The sequence below is a fragment of the Saimiri boliviensis genome, chromosome 1 (assembly GCF_048565385.1).
Source record: "Saimiri boliviensis isolate mSaiBol1 chromosome 1, mSaiBol1.pri, whole genome shotgun sequence".
NCBI classification, from domain to species: domain Eukaryota; kingdom Metazoa; phylum Chordata; class Mammalia; order Primates; family Cebidae; genus Saimiri; species Saimiri boliviensis.
In genome coordinates this window covers 100,464,181-100,475,378 of record NC_133449.1, presented here as the reverse complement: position 1 = coordinate 100,475,378, position 11,198 = coordinate 100,464,181, and the positions used below count along the sequence as shown (strand labels likewise).

Genomic DNA, 11,198 nt, shown 5'->3' with positions numbered 1-11,198 from the left:
TTTTGAGATGGAGTCTTGCTCTGTCACCCAGGCTGGAGTGCAGTGGCATGATCTTGGCTCACTGCAATCTCCGCTTCCTGGGTTCAAGTGATTCTTCTGCCTCAGCCTCCCAAGAAGGTGGAATTGCAGGTACATGCCACCACGCCCAGCTAAGTTTTGTATTTTAAGTAGAGACTGGGTTTCACCATATCAGCCAGGCTAGTCTTGAACTCCTGATCTTGTGATCCACCTGCTTTGGTCTCCCAAAGTGCTGGGATTACAAGTGTGAGCCACCGTGCCCGGCTGACGGATCATCTTTTAATGACCTTACAAGTACTGAACTTTATTATCGGGTCATAACCAGAGCACATGATGGGCCAATAGAACATACGAGTGAAGTTCTAAATGCAAGATAGCTCTTATTCTGTGAGTGACAAAACTCAGTCAGCAGATGAAGCTGGCAGGAGGCATTGGTGCCCTAATGCTGGGCAGAACTAACCACGTGCCTGGACTGGGAATATCTGTTGGGTCCTTCTCATATCTGGTCTGTTCTCATGTTTGATTAGATCCTGGTGGTGAGAATAGCAAAATCAACTCTCATTACTATCCCATTTGGGGAGGGCATGAGTTGAGTCAGAGAGCGTTATCCTCTCTGCATTATGTAACCCCTGTCACGTGATGCACTTTATCGACCAGCAAGTGTCCCTGTGGGGAATCCACAGCCACACGTCCGCATTGGTTGCAAGGTTCAGTGTCCAATATCTACTGCCATGATCATTCTCATTTTCACACCTGCAAAGCTTTGTAGAATTCTAACACCCCAGGTCAAAGTGGAGGTTTTGGATTCAAAGAGGGCTAGATTCCACCTCTGACATCAGCTGTGGGACTGTTTCTCCATCTGTAAAATGGAGACAACAGTATCACCTACCTCATGGTGTTGGTAGGATTATTAAACAGAATTCTGACCGTAAAACCCTTAGCCTGCTCCCTGCACAGGCCACATGTGCTCAGTGAACAGTGGCTCTGTTTTGTGGAGCAGGGTTATTTTATTTCTTTTTTTTTGAGACAGATTCTCACTCTGTCACCTGAGCTGAAGTGCAGTGGTGTCATGATGGCTCTCTGCAGCCTTGACCTCTCAGGCTCAAGCAATCCTCCTCCCTCAGCCTTCTGAGTAGCTGGGACTGCAGGTGTGCACCACCATGCCTGGCTAATTTTTGTATCTTTTGTACAGATAGGATCTCACTGTGTTGCCCAGGCTGGCCTTGAACTACTGGGCTCAAGGGATCTGCCCACCTCAGCCCACCAAAGTGCTGGGATTACAGGTGTGAGCCATTGTACTGCACCGTATAAGCAGTTTTAAAAATGCTAGAAGCTTTAGTCATAGAATTACCATATGACATAGCAATTCCACTCCTAGGTATCTACCCAAGAGAATGGAAAATATATGCCTGCATAAATGTTCACAGCAGCTTTATCTACGATGTTTAAAAAGGAGAAACTCCCTAAATGCCCATCAGCAGGTACATGGATAAGCAAGTTGTGGTCTATGCACCCAGTGGAATATTATTCAGTCATAAAAAGGAATGTGGCACTGACCCACGGCTACAACACGAGTGGAAAACTTCGCTGGGAGTGCAGGCAGCCAGACACAAAAGTGTGAATGCTGTCTGATCCCGCTTGCATGAGGTATCTAGAGTGGTCAGATTCAGGAGACAGAAAGTAGATTTAGGGTTATCAGGGGTGGGGGAGGAGGGGATGAGGAGCTTTCACTGTTAAATGTTTACGGAGTTTCTGTCTGGAATGATGGAAATGTTTGGTACTAGATGGCGGTGATGGTTAGAAAGCATTGTGAATGCAATTAATGCCACTCAATTTTACGTTTAAAAATGGCTAACTGGCAAATTATATATATATATATATATATATATATATATATATATATTATAAAATGTATTTTATATTTAATATAAAAATATATTTTATATAAATAAAAAATATAAATATAAATATATAAAAATATATTTTTATATTTATATATTATATATATTATAAATGTATATTTATATATAAAAAATAAATATATATAATATATAAATATATATATTTTATTTATAAATATATAAATAAAAATATATTTTAATAGAAAATATATATTATATTTTTATTTATATATATAATATATTTTATATATATTTTATCACAAGTGTTTTGTTTTGTTTTTTTAATGTGGTGAGCTGTGATTTTCCTTTTCAGGACAAACAAGCCAGTGTTCTTGTGGTGGCTTCATACACACTTCAGCTCCTCTCACCTTATGGCCAAGCTGCTTCTTGTCTGAAACACAAGCACAGCATCCGTCAGAGCCAAGGGGCCACCTCGGAGCTGGGGTTCTGCAGAACCCCCAGCCTGGGTGTTTCGTAGTGACCACGCCCCGAGGACCCTGTATGGAGCTGTCTGCTTACACAGATGAACCGTGACCGCTGTTCTTCAGGAACACAGACTCGTGCAGACCTGGCATGCTTTTGTGAGTGGAGACGTCTCTGTGCAGAAATCTTACTGTTGTGCCTGTCCGACCCTGGTCTTCTCTCTCCAGTCTCCTGTGCCCACATTCCAGGCTGTTCTAGGCACTCCTTTCTGGAATGCCTGGGAGCATCTTGAGACCTCGCTGGATGCAGGGCAGCTGAGCCGCTCTGGCCACGTGGGTGGTCTGCTTGGCCTCGGGATGGGCCCTCCTCACAGACTGAGCGGGCATTGCAGGCATGGTGAGGGCTGCTGGTGGCTGCCACCCATCATGCTTTTAGTATTTTTTTTCAACAATACATTTAAAAAATGTTTGTGTAACTCTAGGTTCACAAAAAAAAATTGAGCGGAAACTATAGAGGTTCTACATGCTCCTTTCCCAGTCCCCCACCTTCTAGTTTTTTCTGTTATTTATATCTTGTGGTACTTTTGTCACAACTGATGAGCCAATATTAATAGGTTATTATTCACTGAAGCCCACAGCTTACCCCAGGGTCGGCTCTTGGGTCTGCACATTCAATGGGCTTGGACAAACATATGAATACATTTGTCCCAGCCAGCTGTGGTGGCTCACACCTATAATCTCAGCACTTTGGGAGGCTGAGGCAGGCAGATCACCTGACATCAGGAGTTTGAGACCAGGCTGGCCAACATGATGAAACCCCAATCTCTACTAAAAATACCAAAAAATGAGCCAGGCATGGTGGCGTATGACTGCCATCCCAGTTACTCTGGAGGCTGAGGCATCCGGGAGGCGGAGATTGCAGTGAGCCGAGATTGCGCTATTACACTCCAGTCTGGGTGACAGAGTGAGACTCTGTCTCCAGAAAAGAAAAAAACAAGACATGTGTCCCGGTCAGAGTATCCTACAGAGTAGTTTCGCTGCCCTGAAAACACCCTGTGTTCTTCCTATTCCCCCGTCCCCTCAACCCCAGAGACCACTGATCTTTTGACCATCTTCATGGTTTTGCCTTTTCCGGAATGTCATATGGTTGGAATCATGCACCACGTAGCCTCTGCAGATGGGCTTCTTTCACTGAGCAATATGCATGGAAGTTTACTCTATGTCTTTTCAAGGCTTGATGCTCAACTGTCTTCCAAAGTGGCTGCAGCATTTGGCATTCCCACCATCAGTGAGTTAGAGTTCCAGTTGCTCCACATCCTCACCAGCATTTGGTGTCATCATTGTTTTGGATTTTAGCCATTTCATAGGTGTGTAGAGGTATCTCATTATTTTAATCTAATAAACATCTTATTGAAGAATAATGCACAAGCAGAAAATTTCACAGATAAAAAGGAACAGTTTTTTCAGCAGTCACCCACTGGATACAGCCCAGCGTCCAGCATCCAGGCCAAGAAACAGACACTAACAGGGTCTAGTGACCCCTCAGGACCCATATAGAACCACTTCCAATAATTCATTCTTGCCTTAGGTAATTTGCCTCAGGAAAGTAAAGAGAGAGAGAAATCGAAAGACAGAGAGTCTCACAGAATGAATGAAGAAACTAACGAAGAATAACAAAGCAGATATGTCAGCTCTTTATGGTTGCATTTATTACTACAAACAATTCTGGAAACATGTAATTTACACAGAAATAAAAACAGAGATGTGTTGATTCCATTTGATGACAATGGGGCCCCCGAGGCAATAGATTCATTTATTTTTATGAAGGCTAATCTGATAAAAATGATTCCCCAGAGCCATGCACAAGATAAGAATTCTGAGTTGCTGGTGTTCCTTTGGCATATGGCCAGGACCTCCCTGGCCAGTGTCACTGGATGCATCTAGCCCAACACCCAGCCTGCCGTGGGATGGCCTCATCCTGGCCCCTTGCCTTTGCCGCATTCTGGGTACTTGCTGGCATTCTGAAAGGGGACAGTCTGAACCTAGGGAGAGGAGGGGGCTTCACATCTGGCTGAGGAATATGTCAACCATGGGTGCAGGAAGACAGGACAAGTCATCCAGTCCTGAGCCGAGCTGAGAAGTATTGCAGCAAGGCCAAAGTGACTGGCAAATTTCTGCAGGTGCAAATTTTCTAGGAGCCTAGAATCAGGTTTTCACTAGTCTGTAAAGTCAGAAGTCTAGGCCAGGCATGGTGGCTGACACCTATAATTCCAGCACTTTGGGAATCCGAGGCTGGTGGGTCACTTGGGGTCAGGAGTTTGAGACCAGCTTGGCCAACGGGGTGAAACTTCTTTCCTACTAAAAACACAAAAATTAGCCAGGCATGGTGGCAGGTGCCTGCAATCCCAGCTACTGAGGAGGCTGAGGCACCGTGACCTGCTCTGCAGGTTTCGATTATCCTCAGCTGGAAACAGTGGAAACCCCAGGTCACAGTAGCTTCAGGTAGATTCTGTGTTTTTCTCTTTCACACTAAAGTCCGGAGGAAGGCAGGCCAGGTTAGAGAGTGCATCTCCCTCGAGCCGTCCTGAGCCGAGGCTTCTTCTGTCTGTGGCTCTACCATGTGGGGACTCTGTCCCCAGGAACCTTTTCAAGATTGGCCCCTTGAGCCTCAGCCCTCACATCTGCCATTTCAGCCAGCAGGAGAGGGGAGCGCTGAGAGGAGGAAGCCCAGGGGCTTGGGCCCACTGCGCTTCCGTTTTGGAAGGAAGGGTCCCCCACACTGTGTGCAGTCTTGTCGGCCGGGGTGAAACCACATGGCCACAGCTAGCTTCAACAGAGGTGGGACGTGCAGTTTCATGCCTGGGTGGCCACACCCCTGACCAAACACGGGTGTTTATTACTGTGGAGTGACAGCAGACAGGGCGGGAAGCCACGGTCCTCGCCACACCATCCGTGCACTCCTAGGGTGCAGCTCAGCGCCAGAATTGTTAGAGGTTCTAGGTAAACAGGCAAAGCTCGAGTGAGCGAATGAGTAAATGAATGAACGGCCAGGTGGAGCCATTCAGACACGGGGCTTCTTTCTGGAGGGGATCTCGCGGGACTGCGCGTCTCTGTGAAGCGGTCGCAGAGAGCCCTGCTGTGACTGGAGTGTGCCAGGAGGGCTTTGGCTGCTTTGGTTGAACAGAAGCCCTGGAGTCGGAGGCATGAGGCAGTCTCCGGGGAGGGATTATTCCTCCCCCAGCCCTTGCCTCTCCCATCTGAGCGTCCAGCCGCTGCCTCTGACTTCTGCAGTCCCGGCCCTGCCCAGCGTGTCAGCAGGTAAGCCCGTCCTTGGTCTGCATTTCACTTATCCGGAGTCAGCGGGACCCTGCTTTGCAGACAGCTGTGAAGCAGGATCGTCTTTTACGATCCAGTTAGCAGCAGACCCCCCAGACAATGGGGAGGCTCGAGGCCGTTGCAGGGGAGGTCACGCTGCTTGGTTTCTGGAGAGAAGGAAAGAGACAAGGGAAGAAGGGAGGGGACGGTGACTGGATGTCCTTGCAGGGGCAGAGGAGGGATGCTCTTGAACTGGGCCAGACAGAGAATGAAAGAGGCAGGAAGGGTGGGAGACACCCACACATCCCCCATGTGGCATCGCAGCTTCGACCCCTTCAGCTCTTCTCGGGGCCTCAACACGCTAAGGACTTGTGTCCCTCTTCCCCTGGCAAAAATATGGGGAGGCATCTTTGTCTACACCCTCCACCCCCAGCAGGGGTAGCAGGGAGAGTAATCTCTTGAGTGCTGAAAGGGACTTTGATGCTCTCATGCCGAAACTCCTCTTGACGGAAGAGGAAACTGAGGTACAGAGTGAGGTTCCGGGAGAGGCCAGGTTAGATGCACCACCTCTTAACTTCCTCGTCACCGAATGAAATTATTAGGTCCCCCCAGAAGGGCCGGTTTTGAAGGACTTGTCATCTTGCCTCCATGATGTTTGGACCATGAGCACAGTGCAGTATTGGATGCCTGGATTCCACCTGCTCCCCCTCGGGAGGCTCTGCGTGCCTTGCTTTATTATTTACTCCACCGTTTATATCGTCACAGGGAATTCTCTGAGCAACCAATCATTCCTCCTTGAGACTAGGAAACTGAAGTACCAATGAGTTGAGAAGTAACTTTCTTGAAAATAAAAACACCTTTCAACCCTGGGACATCCCACCTGGTCTGCACTGGAGGCTGCTCCTGCTCCCCGGAGGCACTGGCTTCCTACATCGTGGTGTTTTTCACGGCTTTTGCACCCCAGGCCGCTTTTCCTCAGCTGAATACTGACATTAGAGTCACCAGGAAGGCATCACCAAGAAAATAGGCTCTTGAGTCTCAAAGAACTGAGTGACCTGCCTCCCTCAAAATCATACAGAGAAGGCTGGACTGAACGAGGGTAGTCAGCCTGGCTTCCAGCCAAGAAGGGGGGACAGTGTGACTGCAGATACTCTTGAGTTTCTTTCTTTTTTTTTTTTTTTTGGTGGAGTATCGCCCTGTCATCCAGTCTGGAATGCAGTGGCATGATCTTGGCTCACTGCAACCTCTTCCTCCCAGGTTCAAATAATTCTCCTGCCTCCCAAATACCTGGGATGACAGGCGCCTACCACCACACCTGGCTAATTTTTATATTTTCAGTACAGACAAGGTCTCATCATGTTGACCAGCTTCCTCTGGAACTCCTGACCTCAGGATATCCACCCGCCTTGGCATCCCAAAGTCCTGGGATTATAGGTGTGAGCCACCACACCCGGACTGAGCTTTGCATTTAAAATGAAATTTAGGTGGCTAGGCACAGTGGCTCACACCTGTAATCCTAGCACTTTGGGAGGCCGAGGTGGGTGGATCACCTGAGGTCAGGAGTTCAAGACCAGCCTGGCCATCATGGTGAAACCCCATCTTTAAAAAATAAAGAAAGAAATAAATAAAAAATAAAATGAAGTTTAGGGTTATATGCTGATCACCTTCCTACAGGCCGAAATCATTATTTTAAAAATTCTAAGTCAACTGAAAAAGCTGCTCCAGACTACAGATACGGTGTAGCCTCCTCTATCAGTAGCTGACCCGAGACCCCCAGCCCAGTGCCCCTTGTGATGTGTCCCCACCAGGACTGGGGTGGATGTCCCACAAGTCTCCTGGTTTGGTGGGACAGGCTCCTGAACTTGACCTCTTGCTAATTATCCCTCCAGTGACTCGGCCTGATAGTTGCTGCATTTGGAAATAAATGCCACACTTTTCCTACATCTGCTCCAAATTTGCATTTCAGAAATGAGAGCCCCGAGTTATGTGGTATTATATGGCAATCCGGGCCGGGCCTTGGAGTATGGAACTGATTGGATATTTTGCCTAAATAAGAGGAGTTTCAAGCTCTTTCCAGGAAATTGAGTGGAACACCAAAACTGACATCCAATATTAAATGTTCTATTGGTCGAGCTGTTATGTAGAGTTCCCTGGCATCCAACATCTGGGAGCAAAATTTATAAATGGAGAAACTGAATACCTGGTTGGAATGATGCTCATCAGAGCTGAGAAATTAAAATATTACTGTATACGCTCCAAGTCAGGCCGCTTGTAAAGGTAGAGCTATTAAAATATGATTAGCTGAGCTGTATTTTGCCTCAGAAATGTCATACACCATTAAAGTTGAGAAGACTTTGATGCACATACCCCTGGCAAAGGCTCTGCCCAGTCAGCATCAATGGACTCAAGAAGGTTCTCTGCAAATATACAGTCTGACCGAGTGAGAAGAGAGCCCAGGAGCCGCCCTAGACGGCAGAACTCCTGAGGCTGCTGGGACACCCAGCGCCTGTGATTTCGTCTGGCCAGGCTCACCAGCATCTCACTATGCGATGTTTCTGGCCAGGGCAGGTTCACTGAAGTGTGGGAGATGGGGCAGGACTCACTGCAAAATTTAACTGTGCACCAAAAATCTTGAAAACTAATACTTAAATATTTAAAAAAAAAAATCAAACTGGCAAACTGATGCTTGCTGCTACTGGCTAGACTGTTATAAGAAAGAAAGTTTTATTGAAACCAGGGCCAGGATTAGGAGGGGCAGGTAGCCAGCAAGGCAGGGTCGTACAAGGTCAGGGTCAGGTTCTGTGTTTATTTACAATTTTAACATTTTGTTCATTCTAGTTTTTTCTGGTATTAATTTTGATATAAAAAATTATCACATTCAAGACCAGCCTGGCCAACATGTTGAAACCCCTTCTCTACTAAGAATACAAAAATTAGCCAGGCATGGTGGTGCACGTCTGTAATCTCAGCTACTTGGGAGGCTGAGGCACGAGAATTGATCGCTTGAACCTGGGAGGTAGAGGTTGTGGTGAGCTGAGATGGTGCCACCGCACACCAGTCTGGACGATAGAGCAAGACTCTGTGTGTGTGTGTGTGTGTATTTTATATATATATATGGTCTTGATCATTGGGTTTTTGGGACGTCGATTTGAATTTGTGCCAGAGACAAATGCCTCTTGGGCCTCACCCTAGTCCTGGCTCTGGCCGGGGATCAGTTTGGGTAACGCACGCCCAACCCCATTCCCCAGATGAGATCTCCAGGTTCTCAAGCTCAACTCCCGCCCTCCCTGCTGTGTTGAACAGAGCTGGGGCCTCCCTGTTACTGCAGGAAGGAAAATGAGTTTTGCAGTGTGCAGGCCTGGGGAGGCAGCCTCTTGGCCAAGCCCCACTGTAACTCCCTGCTCCCCTCATGGTGACTGTGCTCAGAATCCCACACCCAGAGAGGGTGCAGAGGGTACACCGAAGGACACACGCTCTCAAGGAGAACGTGGGCCCAACCCAAAGGCCACCTGCCCCATTGTGATCCTGCCTCAGTGGGCTTTCTGGGTACCCACTGCTGTGACCGTTCTAAAGTGCAGCTTTGAAGCGGCACTCCTCGCCCAGGCCAGCGGAGGGCTCTGGGTGCTGGTTGCTGCTGGCTTTTGGGGACCACAGCCCAAGGTCTTGGGAGTTGTGCTATCAGCCTGAAGTGTTCTTGGAAAGTCAGTATTGATCTTGACAATGACGTAGGCTGACTCTGCAGGATGGGGTAGGGTGTCCTAGACCTGGTGGATGGCAGAACAAGGCGCTTCCATCATCCGCTGCTGTCTGCGCAGCCTCCATTGCCCTGTCTGCAGCTGACTGGGTGGTAAAACTTGCCTGGCCTATGCCCTTGGATTTCAGTTTGGTGAAGGTGCCCCAGCTCGGAAGGGGTGCACACATATCAAGGATCCATGTTGTCTTGCAGAGATGAGATCAAAGATACTAAGCGTCTTCTCCAAGATCACACAGTTGGTCACTGAGGGTGAGTCCTCAGGAAATCCCAGCCCGGATCTTCACCCCTTCTTCTAAGTTAGTGCTTCTCCAACTGGAGCCTGACTTGAGATAGACCAGGGGGATTGTTAGAGCAGACGGCTGGGTCCCATTCCCATACTTCCTGGTTGGGTAGGTCTGGAGTGGAACCCAAGAATGTGGATTTCTAACAAGTTCCCGGGTGATGCTGGGTGATCCTGGAAACTCTCTTTGGAAATACTCTTCTAAGGGTGATTGGAGAGGGGGAAGAAAGAACAAAAAGCCCAGGGTGAAAGCAGGGAAAGCTGGTACCCGACTGTGTCCCCTTCTTTGCAGGAGGAGAGGGGCACCTGGCCCAGCAGTGTTTCCCCAGTGCTGACCCTGCCCCCTGTGCAAGAAGCTGCTTTAAAAAGCTGATTTCTGGGATCCTTCCCAGATCTGCTGACACAGAAGTGGGATGGGGGCGTGAACACTCATCTGTGACCCCCCTCCCAGGTAATGCTAATACCCACAAACCAGAACTGCCCACCATTGTCACCCAGGCTCCTCTTAGCAACATGAAGGGTGGGGCAGGGCCATTTTAAGATACCGATTCCTGAGCCCCATCCCACGGCCATCTGAGCCTGTGTTTCTGGGGCTGCCGTGGGCGTCTCTAGCTTTTCCTGCTCTGCCTCATGCTAATGATGGGCAGGATTGAGAAAGTTCGAGCTGGAGGGTTTTTTCCCTGAGCAGCGATCCTCTAAGAGAAAATGAACCACACTGGATTGAGCTTCCCAAGGACAAGCTAAGGGACAGCAGTTGGTGATAGCTGGTGAACAGCAGCTGGGCGCATGGCCATATGGAGGGCGGGCAGATTTAAAGAGTCATCGAAGAAAGTTGTATGTGGGGACATGGGGCGAGGCACTGTTATTCTCTAGCGTTGGTTTTCCCTTCAAACCACTGAGGCCTGGAATGGGCCCAGATATAATAGAATTGACCATACTGCCCACTTATGATACAGACCACGCAGCCTCATAAACTGCCTTAGAGACCTATAAACTGAAATCACAGCCCCTCGCCCCCGCCACCACCCCTCCCTACTGGGCCATTTGTTTGGCTTGGCTGAAAGCGGAGTTCTTGCCTGGCGCTGTTACTACTTTGCCGTTTTTCATGGTGACTCACCTCCGCGTCGCGGCTCTCCCCTCGCTGCCTGCGAAGGAAACCTCTCTGACGTCTGCATTGCCACTGAGGTTCGTCAGGGCGGTCGGAGCCCTTCTGCCTGATGGGGCTGCTGTCTTATCATCCTGGCGGCCTTGGCTTTCTGTGTGAGGCACACGGTGTGAGTTTCATGGGTGGGTTTTGGGTCAGGGGTGGGATCCTCAAGTTCTGGAAGGACTGCAGTCACCCGGGGAGCTGCTTCTGGCTGAACCTGGACACAGCATTTGGCCAGGTCATGAGTTTTGCTCAGCAGAGCCCGAGGAGGAAGGGGAATGCTGTTAACCTCAACCACTGGGCAAAAGGAGGTGCCTCAAGTGTGGGGTAAGACGGCCTTGGCTGAAATCTGAGTTCGCTC

The 11,198-nt window shown here is 48.7% G+C and overlaps 1 long non-coding RNA gene across 3 annotated transcripts in view; it reads left to right on the top strand.

The window, feature by feature from the left end:
* The window catches only part of LOC120365984 (uncharacterized), a 39,585-nt gene extending 35,475 nt beyond the window's left edge, over positions 1–4,110 (top strand). Inside the window, exons 5-6 of one of the 3 annotated variants that reach the window (XR_012518079.1) lie at positions 8–129; positions 2,233–4,110. This is a non-coding gene — a long non-coding RNA (uncharacterized LOC120365984). Of the gene's footprint in view, positions 1–7; positions 1,873–2,232 lie in introns of those variants that run through there. The other 2 variants (XR_012518076.1, XR_012518077.1) reach the window with 2 other exon arrangements.
* The last annotated feature ends 7,088 nt before the right edge of the window (positions 4,111–11,198 follow it).